The sequence below is a fragment of the Rhipicephalus sanguineus genome, chromosome 11 (assembly GCF_013339695.2).
Source record: "Rhipicephalus sanguineus isolate Rsan-2018 chromosome 11, BIME_Rsan_1.4, whole genome shotgun sequence".
Taxonomy (NCBI): Eukaryota; Metazoa; Arthropoda; class Arachnida; order Ixodida; family Ixodidae; genus Rhipicephalus; species Rhipicephalus sanguineus.
The window spans coordinates 44,578,134-44,588,909 of NC_051186.1; positions in this window are offsets into that span (position 1 = coordinate 44,578,134).

The window sequence follows — 10,776 nt, forward strand, 5'->3', positions numbered from 1 at the left end:
AAAAGTAAGCAAGCATATACGCTTTGGAAATCTCATATTTCTCGATTTCCGGAAGTTGCATCCTATTTGCATAAAATTTATTGTGGGTTCACTTTTCACCAAAAAGGTAAGCCTAAAACATTTGGAAATCTCGTATTTCTCGATTTTCGGAAGTTGCATCCCATTTGCATAAAATTTATTGTGGGTTCCTTTTTCACCAAAAAGTAAGCTTTGGAAATCTCATATTGCTCGATTTTCGGAAGTTCAATCCTGTTGAATAAAATGTATTGTGGGTTCATTTTTCACCGAAAAGGTAAGCATGGCCTTTGGAAATCTCGTATTTCTCGATTTTCGAAAGTTGCATCCTATTTGCATAAAATTTATTGTGGGTTCATTTTTCACCAAAAAGGTAAGCAAGCATATAGCCTTTGGAAATCTCTTATTTCTCGATTTTCGGAAGTTGCGTCCGATTTGCATAAAATTTATCGTGGGTTCACTTTTCACCAAAAAGGTAAGCCTATAGCCTTTGGAAATCTCGTATTTCTCGATTTTCGGAAGTTGCATCCTATTGAATAAAATGTATTGTGGGTTCATTTTTCACCAAAAAGGTAAGCCTAAAGCCTTTGGAAATCTCGTATTTCTCGATTTTCGGAAGTTGCATCCTATTTGCATAACATTTATTGTTGGTTCATTTTTCACCAAAAAGGTAAGCAAGCATATAGCCTTTGGAAATCTCTTATTTCTCGATTTCCGGAAGTTGCATCCTATTTGCATAAAATTTATTGTGGGTTCATTTTTCACCGAAAAGGTAAGCCTTTGGAAATGTCGTATTTCTCGATTTTCGGAAGTTGCATCCTATTTGCATAAAATTTATTGTGGGTTCATTTTTCACCAATAAGGTAAGCCTTTGGAAATGTCGTATTTCTCGATTTTCGGAAGTTGCATCCTATTTGCATAAAATTTATTGTGGGTTCATTTTTCACCAAAAAGATAAGCATATAACCTTTGGATATCTCGTATTTCTCGATTTTCGGAAGCTGGATCCTATTTGCATAAAATTTATTGTGGGTTCACTTTTCACCAAAATATAGCCTTTGGAAATCTCGTATTTCTCGTTTTCGGAAGTTGCATCCTATTGGATAAAATTTTTGTGGGTTCATTTTTCACCAAAAAGGTAAGCCTATACTTTTGAAAATCTCGTATTTCCCGATTTGCGGAAGTTTCATCCTATTTGCATAAAATTTATTGTGGGTTCATTTTTCACAAAAAGGTAAGCATATAGCCTTTGGAAATATCGTATTTCTCGGTTTTGTTGGAATATAGACAGCGCTGCCGTTGTTATTGAACGTCGCTCTTATCAAATCACAACATTATCCTGCAAATGAAAATTGACGGCTGCTTCGGATCGGTGATGTTAACGTTCAAGTATTATTTCAAAAAGAAACAGAAAAAAAACGCGTGATTCGAACAAGCGTCACCGCAGCGGCGAACTGTCTCTGCACGGTTGGTTAGCCCGTTGCTCCACAGAAGCCGAGCGGTGGGAGTGCCTAACAAGTGGCGTTTAATAGGCATTTCTATGCAGAAAAACAACAACAAATACTCACCGGGTCTTTAAACATTCACGTAAGACGACTCGAAGGCGAATGCATCTTTTTCCTCTCAGTCGATGTATTGATTCTGCCCCACCACCTTCCGAAAGCTTTCTGCGCGTAACGTGGTTTTGCACGGCCTCCGTGATCGGCCCGCCTTTGACCAAGCTGCAATGTCACGTGATGACGTCATCATGTGGCGTGGTAAATTTTCGCGATTTGTGGCGTCATGAAGGCGTCATATGGTGACGTCACCCCGTGATGATTACTTTTTCCATCACTCGTCCTCGCCGACGCGGGGCGCCGACGGTCGACTTTCGGGTTTGATGAGGCATCTAAGGCTCTCGCCTTAAAGTGCTCCTAACCACCCCCGCGCTCAAAGACGAGGGAGTGGTTTCTTTCTCGCCTTCGCTACCCTTCCTACAGGCGATATCTCCTCCTCGCCACTTATTTCTTAAAATCGCGTGTACATGGCCAGCACTAAGCGTGGAGCCTAAGGATTTCGCGCTACTGGACTGCACGTTATCTCCGCTTGCGCAGTCGAAAATACACAAAATGAAAGTGAAATCAGTTGATCGCGCATGATAGTCATGCGAGACAAGGAATAACCAGTGGGCCACTGCATGTCAAAGCAGTGTAGGAGACAATTCACAACTGATATTACGCGTATATGGACGAATGGAGAGCATCTACCGTAATGACGTCACATGAATCACTGATCTTGCGTCATGAAGTGCGCCAGAAAGACGAGAAACGCCAGGAGAGAATAACGCGCTCGTCTTTTTTGCATATTCAGAGGCCGGTGTAGGGCCCGTTAAGAGAAATGTGTTTTTCCGTTCGCCCGTGGCTATGTATACGTCACGTAAGACGAATCGCTGTAAACAAATGTATAAAACAAAATAAAATAATTACGCTATGCTGGGTTTTGAACCGAAGACCCCACGCTTACAAAGTGGATGTCTCACCGACTAGACTATCCAAACCCACGCTTTGGAAAGGTGAATATATATGAACCATATGAATGCGTGGCACCGGCAGTACAACAAGAACAACAAAACGATAGAAAAGAAATGTACGGGCGGAAGATTCTGTTTGAAGGCGTTGTTGAAATATCTCGCGATTGTAGATATGTCAATATGATTGCTTTTAAATGCGAAGCATTTCTTAGCGAACTTCTGCGACTTTGAGCGTATCTATCTATCTATCTATCTATCTATCTATCTATCTATCTATCTATCTATCTATCTATCTATCTATCTATCTATCTATCTATCTATCTATCTATCTATCTATCTATCTATCTATCTATCTATCTATCTATCTATCTAGCCGCCTACGACTTTGTGCTCTCCTGGCCGTTTCGTTAATCGGATGTATACCAAAATTGGTGTGTCATAAGATGGCCTTATTACGAACATAAATGACAGGTTATATCATGAAAATCATGACACGCATGTCATGAACAGCATGATTTACATTCCACGACCTTAGGCCCTTGCGGCCGTTCCGTTAATTTCATATACACCAAAATTTGTACGGCGTGACGAGAATTCATGACGAACATAATGACAAGTCCTAACATGCAAATCATGACGCGCATGTCATGTGCAGCATGATTTACATGACATTGTCTCTGGGCGCTCGCGGCCGTTTAAATGAAGGGATATATACGAAAACTGGTATGACGAGACATTTCTGTACGACGAACATAACTGACACGTGGTAACATGAAAATCATGACATGCATGTCATCTATGACATAATTTACATGCCACGCTCATGGCGCACTCGCGGCCGTTTCGCTAGATTGATATACACCAAAATTGGTATTGTGCTATGTGACTGTATGAAGAACATGAATAACAGGCGGTAGCATGAAAACCATGATATACATGACATGTATGTCATGATTTACATGTCACGCTCATGGTGCATTTGCGGCCGTTTCGCTTGCATGATATGCACCAAAGTGGTATTGCGCGACACGACCGTATGACGAACGTAAGTGAGAGGTCGTGACATGAAAATCATGACATGCAAGTCATGTACAACCCAATTTACATACCACGCTCATGGTGCGCTAGCGGCCGTTTCAGTAGATTGATATACACCAAAATTGGTATTGCGCGCAGCGACTGTATGACGAACGTAAATGAGACGTGGTAACATGAAAATCATGACATGCATGATATGTACAACATGATTTACATGTCATGCTCATGGCGCATTCGTGGCCGTTTCGCTTGCATGATATACACCAAAATTGGTATTGCGCGACGCGACTGCATGACGAACGTAAATGAGAGGTGGTAACATGGAAATCATGACATGCAGGTCATGTACGACATGATTTGCAAGCCACACTCATGATACATTCGCGGCCGTTTTCTTAGCCTGATATATACCAAAATTGGTATTGCGCGACGCGACTGTATGACGAACATGAATAACAGGTGGTAACATCAAAACCGTGACATGATGTCATGTATGGCATGACTCACATGCTATACTCGTGGTGCATTCGCGGCCATTTCGCTCGTTTGATATACACCAAAATTGGTATCGCGTGACGTGACTGTATGACGAACATAAATGAGAGGTCTTAACATGCGAATCATGTTATGCATGTCATGTACGGTATGATTTACATGCCACTGTCATAGTGTGCTTCCGGCCGTTTTGTTAACTGGATATATACCAAAATTGGTATGGCACAACACGAGTGCGTGATGAACATAAACGACAGGTCATGCATTGTATATACCAGAATATGCGTTTCATTGGGCATGGTGTATACTAGATTGTGCATGCATGCGTGCATGGCAAACATGCGATATATGGTGGACTAGATGCCATGGCATGAATGATTTCATTTGGCTCAAAGACAAACAAGGCGATGTATGCAGCTCTTTGCTGGCTGCTTCGCACTACATCGATTCCCACAGTGTGTGGGATCTGCCGAATTTTTTAGGGGCGAAGCTCCTTAAGGCGGCACCCGTTCGTCCCTCGTAGTCGTAGTCGTAGTCGTAGTAGTCGTAGTGCGTAACCAGTCTTACGCTTTGACCTCCAAGGTGGTGCCGGTGGGAGATTTTTCCTGTGCGTTGTTGAACAATAAAAATTCGCAGCGTTAGCTAAAAGCCGACTTCTTCTGTCTCTCATTCCCATTAGCAGCCATTCTTTACCTCCAAGGTAGTGCCCATAGGTCGGCAACTCACTCATGAGTCCACTCACTCAGACTCACTCAGACTCATATCGAGACGTTAGTTTGAGTCTGAGTGAATCCGGTTGAGTAAGTTTTTTGTGAGGTCTGAGGCCGAGTGAGTTCGGTTGGGAAACATTTTGGTGAGTCTGAGTCCGAGTGATCCGGCGAGGAAATTTTTTGGTGAGTCTGAGTCCGGGTGATACCTAAGGGCAAATATAGTGCATGAGTGAGTCTGAGTGAGCTCCCAATTTTTGCCGACCTATGGTCCTATCTATATCAACTTTAGCATAACTATCAGCCCTATGTCAGCTCACGTTTATACTCCCCGTATACTCCCGCCATACTCAACGCACTACCGTTCATATGTCAGCTCAATAGTTATTGATCAGAAGCGTGAGTTGAGGAGGGAGAGGGGGAGGAGTTGCATTGACCCCCCCCCCGCAAATTTTTCACGGGAAGATTACCGATAAAAATATCTCGTGTGAAGTCATGACTTTCAAAGTAAAAAAAAAGTCCTTATTGAACTGCAAACGCAGATAACTCGTAGTTGAAGGTACGTGAGATCAAAAGGTGTTAAGTACGGCACCGAGATAAGTGCGGAGATAATTGGCAGTTAAAGAGCAGTGACATTAATGGTGAGAAAAAAGGGATAATTGTAATGCCTAACGGACTCCGACGATTCGACTCACTCAGACTCACTCAGGATTCAGATCGATGCCGTGAGGTCTGAGGTCTGAGTGAGTTCGAGTGAATAAATTTTGGTGAGTACTGAGTCCCGAGTGAGTCCGGTTGAGAAATTATAGCGAGTCTGAGTCCGAGTGAGTCCGGATGAGGAAAAGTTTGGTGAGTCTGAGTCCGAGTGAGCCCTGAGGGTAAGACATGTTTCGTGAGTGAGTCTGAGTGAGCTCCAGATTTTTTGCCGACCCTATGGTAGTGCCTGGTGAGATTTCTCCTGTGCGTGATTAAACAATAAAATTTTTTTTTCAAAACGCCGTTGATTGATGAAATAAACCAACGAAAGACGCCAGATATTTTGTAAAAGCAAAACGAAAGAACGCCAGATGTTTCTAAAGCAAAACGAAAAGACGCCAGCTGCTTAACGAAATACGCCAGATGTTTTCTAAAGCAATGGTTTTCTAAACAATGAAAATTCACAGCCTACATGTAAAATTAAAGTGAGCTGCAAGTCGTCATAACTCATCGAACCTTTAGTATAAACGCGCCCGATCTCACGTCGGTGATGATGTACTGGGCAGAATTCACGGAAGATTCACGGTTTACCGATGAACCTCCGCAGCTTCGCCCACTCATCACCATTCACTCCGTGGATATGCTGTGATTTTTTTATGATACTGACGGACGCATGCGCATATGTTGTATTTTGCTCGCTCCACAGTATATTATATATATATATATATATATATATATATATATATATATTGTGTGTGTGTGTGTGCACATATGACGACCTCACTTTCAGCTCACAGCACCGCCTCATGTTTCAGCCTCAGAATTAGGGGCAACTTTGGCTGTGACACGGCCAATGTAATATATCTTCTGGAGTGTTCTGCTTGTAACAAGCAGTACATAGGCCAAACGGAAACCGGCTTCCGGCTGCGTTTCAACAATCATAAGGCACACGCATCTTCCCTTCCTAACCTGCCTTTATCAAAACACGTTGCGCTTCCCGGTCATTCCTTCAGCAAGATTAAAGCTACGATTCTAGAATCAGGGTTCAGCTCTCATCGTGACAGAGAAGTTCTGGAATCATATCTCATCCACAAATTCAACACTATCACTTTTGGGCTTTAATGAAAGTCCCGGCACTCTAACGTTCCTGCGCCCGTAACGTGCCTTGCGCATTCATGTCCTTTAAGTAATCTTTTATGTACGCGTATATATATATATATATATATATATATATATATATATATATATATATATATATATATATATATATATATATATATATATATATATATATATATATATATATATATATATATATATATATTTTAATTTTTGCTTTGCATATGCCCTTGTTTTCGCTTCTCTCTTTTGTTTGTTCTCCCTCAGTGGTGACATCAGCTATCAATACCTGCTTTTTTCCTGCTCTATTTTTCTTGCGTGTGTATAATTGCGGCATGAGCCTTACGACTATGATGACATTGTTAGTTCATTATTTATTATGTAGTTTTCCGCAAGTACCTATTGTATCACTGTGTAATCAATGTGACCGCTGGCATATAAGTGACCGTTCCAGTGTCGTTTCATTCTGACGAAGGCCGGGCCCACGGCCGAAACGTCAAATAAAGCTTCTTTTCACTTGTGCGTCAACACCTTGCTATTGCTATTGCTCCCGGATCCGGTGACACCTTTCCTCGAATATATATATATATATATATATATATATATATATATATATATATATATATATATATATATATATATATATATATATATATATATATATATATATATATATATATATATTATACTAAGCTTTTCAAGTTTAGCGCTACTTTTTACTTGTCTAGCTTTCTCAAGTGTTTCTTTTCCCGTTTGCGCTAGCAAGGGTCCCTGAGATGCTTGGGCCTACACCCCTTTACGTATGTTCGGTCGTGTGTTTGTATGTGTGCGTGAATACTACACATAACAAACGTGAAAATTCGGAGGTGGGGAGAGGGGAGGGACCTAACCCTTTAAACCAATGGCCTCAGACACGCGGCCTGGGGACCTCTCGCTAGAAGCCCACGGCTTCACAAGGAATAACGTTTTTTGAGTTTGCTAAGTAGTACTCGCATTATTTTCTCACCGATTGCAATTAATAGCGCTTTTTTCGGGTAAGCTACAGAGACGAAACTAGTCTCCAGCATTTTTTTTCGTGAGGCACCGTGTGCCGTCATTTATGACGAAACATCACCGTGAATGTATTTCAGAATCGGCGTCCAGGTTTTAGTCATTACGCATATCACTATCGATATGTTTCTCGAAACCTGACGTTGAATTCCCTTTAGAAATGAAGAATACCCTTCTGAAATGACTTCAGAACTGTCTTCACAAAAGCCGTTCTTTCAATGGCAACGTGAGGTGATATCTTGTTGAAACTGCCACGTAACGTAAGGTGACAATGTTAGCTGCGACGTTAGGTGACATTTTGTTGAAACTGTCATCCACAAATTCTGCCGCATAATTCATGGCCGATCCCCCGTGGTGGGTTGAGCCAGACGACATGGACCCAACGATTTACATTAACCGCCGGCTCCTCAGCCGGTCCCCTATAGTGGGTAGGAGTCAGTTCTAAGGAACAAGCAAGCAAACAAGCAAGCCAACCAACCAACAATAATCACTTGAGAGCAAAGAGAAAGAGAACGAAGACTCGTCTGCCATGTCGTCGCTGAGCGCTGGGCAAGCGGACAAGGAATTCCCGCAGTGACGGCCGTGGCAAACGGAGCTCCCGCGCTTAGGACACGCCATGGATGCGCAAGGAGAGCTGGGGTCCGCGGAAGGCGGTTTCGAAGCTCCGACCACGTCGACGAGCGACTCCCTGGAAGGGGAGCACGCTAGCCAGCTGCAGCTAGGCGACAAGCGAAGACATGCCGGCGACTCGGTAAGTATTGCAGCACGGTTCCTATGGACGAAAGTGTTGTGTGGGATCACGTCCGCCAGCCGGCTCCTAGATTCCTCACAGAACGGTGGACATTGCTTTTAATTCATCGATGAGCAGTCAAGGCTACTATTGCGTATTCCTAAATAGCGACGCCTTGCTCACCCCACCGTAACCGTGGCAACTATGGAGGAAAATGAAAAATAGAAGAGAGCATTACGTGACAATGTTGAAGCCCAGCGACAGAGAGAGAGCACAACTTTATGGAAATGCCTGCAGAGACGATGAGGCTCCCGCCACGCAGGAAGGACGAGCTTTCCCAGCTACGAAAGCTCGTCCCAGCTACAAAAGAAAAAAATGAAGCAGGAGCATGCTGAGGATTGTGAACTGAGCATGGAGCACGAGGGGGGAACGGCGTCAGAAGAGGTTATCTTGTGGACGTTAGGCGCGCGTGCTCGTCACTTTTTGTTTTTTTCAATGAGCTATGCAAAAAAAGAAACAAAATAAAACACGAGCATGATGGGAATTGTGACATGAATACAAGGAGGTAGCGGCTTCCGAGGAGGTTGGCTTGTAGAGGCTAGGTGCGCTCCCTCCTATTTCTTTCTCTCCATGCTGGCAACTATGCGTCGTACAAAGATGGCGGATAAAGCTAGTCTTGCCAGAATACCATGCTTATCCCCTGTTTAGCCATCTGAAATGGATAACGTCCAAAACATGGCGTCCAAACATGGCGGTTATGCTGTTGGTTCTGGTGTACCTACTCCAAAAGAGCCTTGCCCTGTATCACCCTACCTGTATACATCTGTGTACGTTACTCCAAGCGTGGCCTCCGCGATCAGTTCCGCCAGCGCGCCGCTGCCGAAACCGATCGCAGAGGCCACGCTTCAAAGAATCAATCACTTGGATGTCGAAGAGTCACTTCCGAGAAGCTAAGACATGATTGAAGAAGTTATTGAAAAGGAGGAGGAGGCTTTTCATGTGCACTTGTTTGTGAAAGTCTTGCCTGGCGAAGGAAACGATGTTTTAGCGCACATAACGTTTCATTTTGCTTTCTTTCTCTTCAGGCCGAGAACGGGGGAGACCGGAGTGCCGTGGGTGACGTCAAACAAGAGGAACTCGAAGTCGCTGGCAGCCACGAGTCGAGGGAAGCCGAGGACGAAGGCAGCGTCGGCCGGGCGGTCGAGCCTTTCTCCAGCCCCGTCGAAATGATCGGGGACGTCGCCATGCTCGGCTTGTGCCTAATCGGTATCGGCGTGCTGGTAAGTTCATACCCTAGTGAGGCTTTGTTCTTGCGCGTAATAAACTTTACATCGATCGTCGCTCTCTCCCTACTCGGCGCGGGGAGGCATTTTGTGCAGAAGTGCTCAGAGAAATACCTCTTCTTATGTGTCTGTCAAAAGAAGAGTGGTGGTTGCGAGGGATGTCTGTGGCATAATCAAGGGGACCTTTCTCCATAGAAGTATCATGAACCACCCTGAACCACTTTTAAACTGGCCCTGAACCACCCTCTGAGACCCCTTTAAGAGGTAAAGGGGCCCTACAACTCTGCGAACATAATCACAAAAACGCTGTCAATACATAGTCAAGGCTCCCGCTAATGTGTGAGCCAAACATTATGGCAGTGCGCGCAGCAGGGGATTGACAATTTCGTGTAGACGACAGCCAGAAACTTGCTTGAAATCCTCGGCGAACTTCACAGCATTCGGAAGCATTCGGGTACTTCGCAGCATTCAGCTAATACCGCGACAGATATTGGCTGAGTTCTTAAACAGCGAGCAAGGGAACGATCTCGAAGGCGACACAGCCAGCGACACAGCACAAGCGGCAATTCGTGTGTGGTCCATCTTGCGCAGGTGTCGACAATCTGCTCGCTGGTGCCACTGCGACGAGAAGTGTGGAGCGTCGACAGGCTGGTCGGATGGACGATGTGGGTGCTACTGAGTCGGTCGTCCATGGTGATGGTGCTCGCCGGCATGCTGCCGAGCCTCTACTTCCTGCGGCCAATGGTTCGTGTACTGAACGACTTCCTCACACGACTGCCGCTCACGCTGATCTACGTGGCTATCGGCGTTCTGGTACTTCTGGCTATAATATTCGGCAACAAGGTGAGCCGACGTGACCGCGCAGGCCGCATCTCTGTGTTGTTCGCACTGTCCATAGGAAGATAGGAATAAAAATTTCCAGTCCCTTTGCTTAACGCTGAGGTGGGCGCAAGAGAAAGACATGTAACAGCTGCATCTTACCGGCACTTTTCTACGGAGCAGAAACCTGGATGCTTTAAAGAAAAGTGATAGGTGTAATCTTAAGGAACAAGACAAGAGCAGAGTGGGTCAGGGAACAAACGGGTGTTAAGGACATCTTAGCAGAAATAAAAAAAAAAAGAAATGGACATGGGC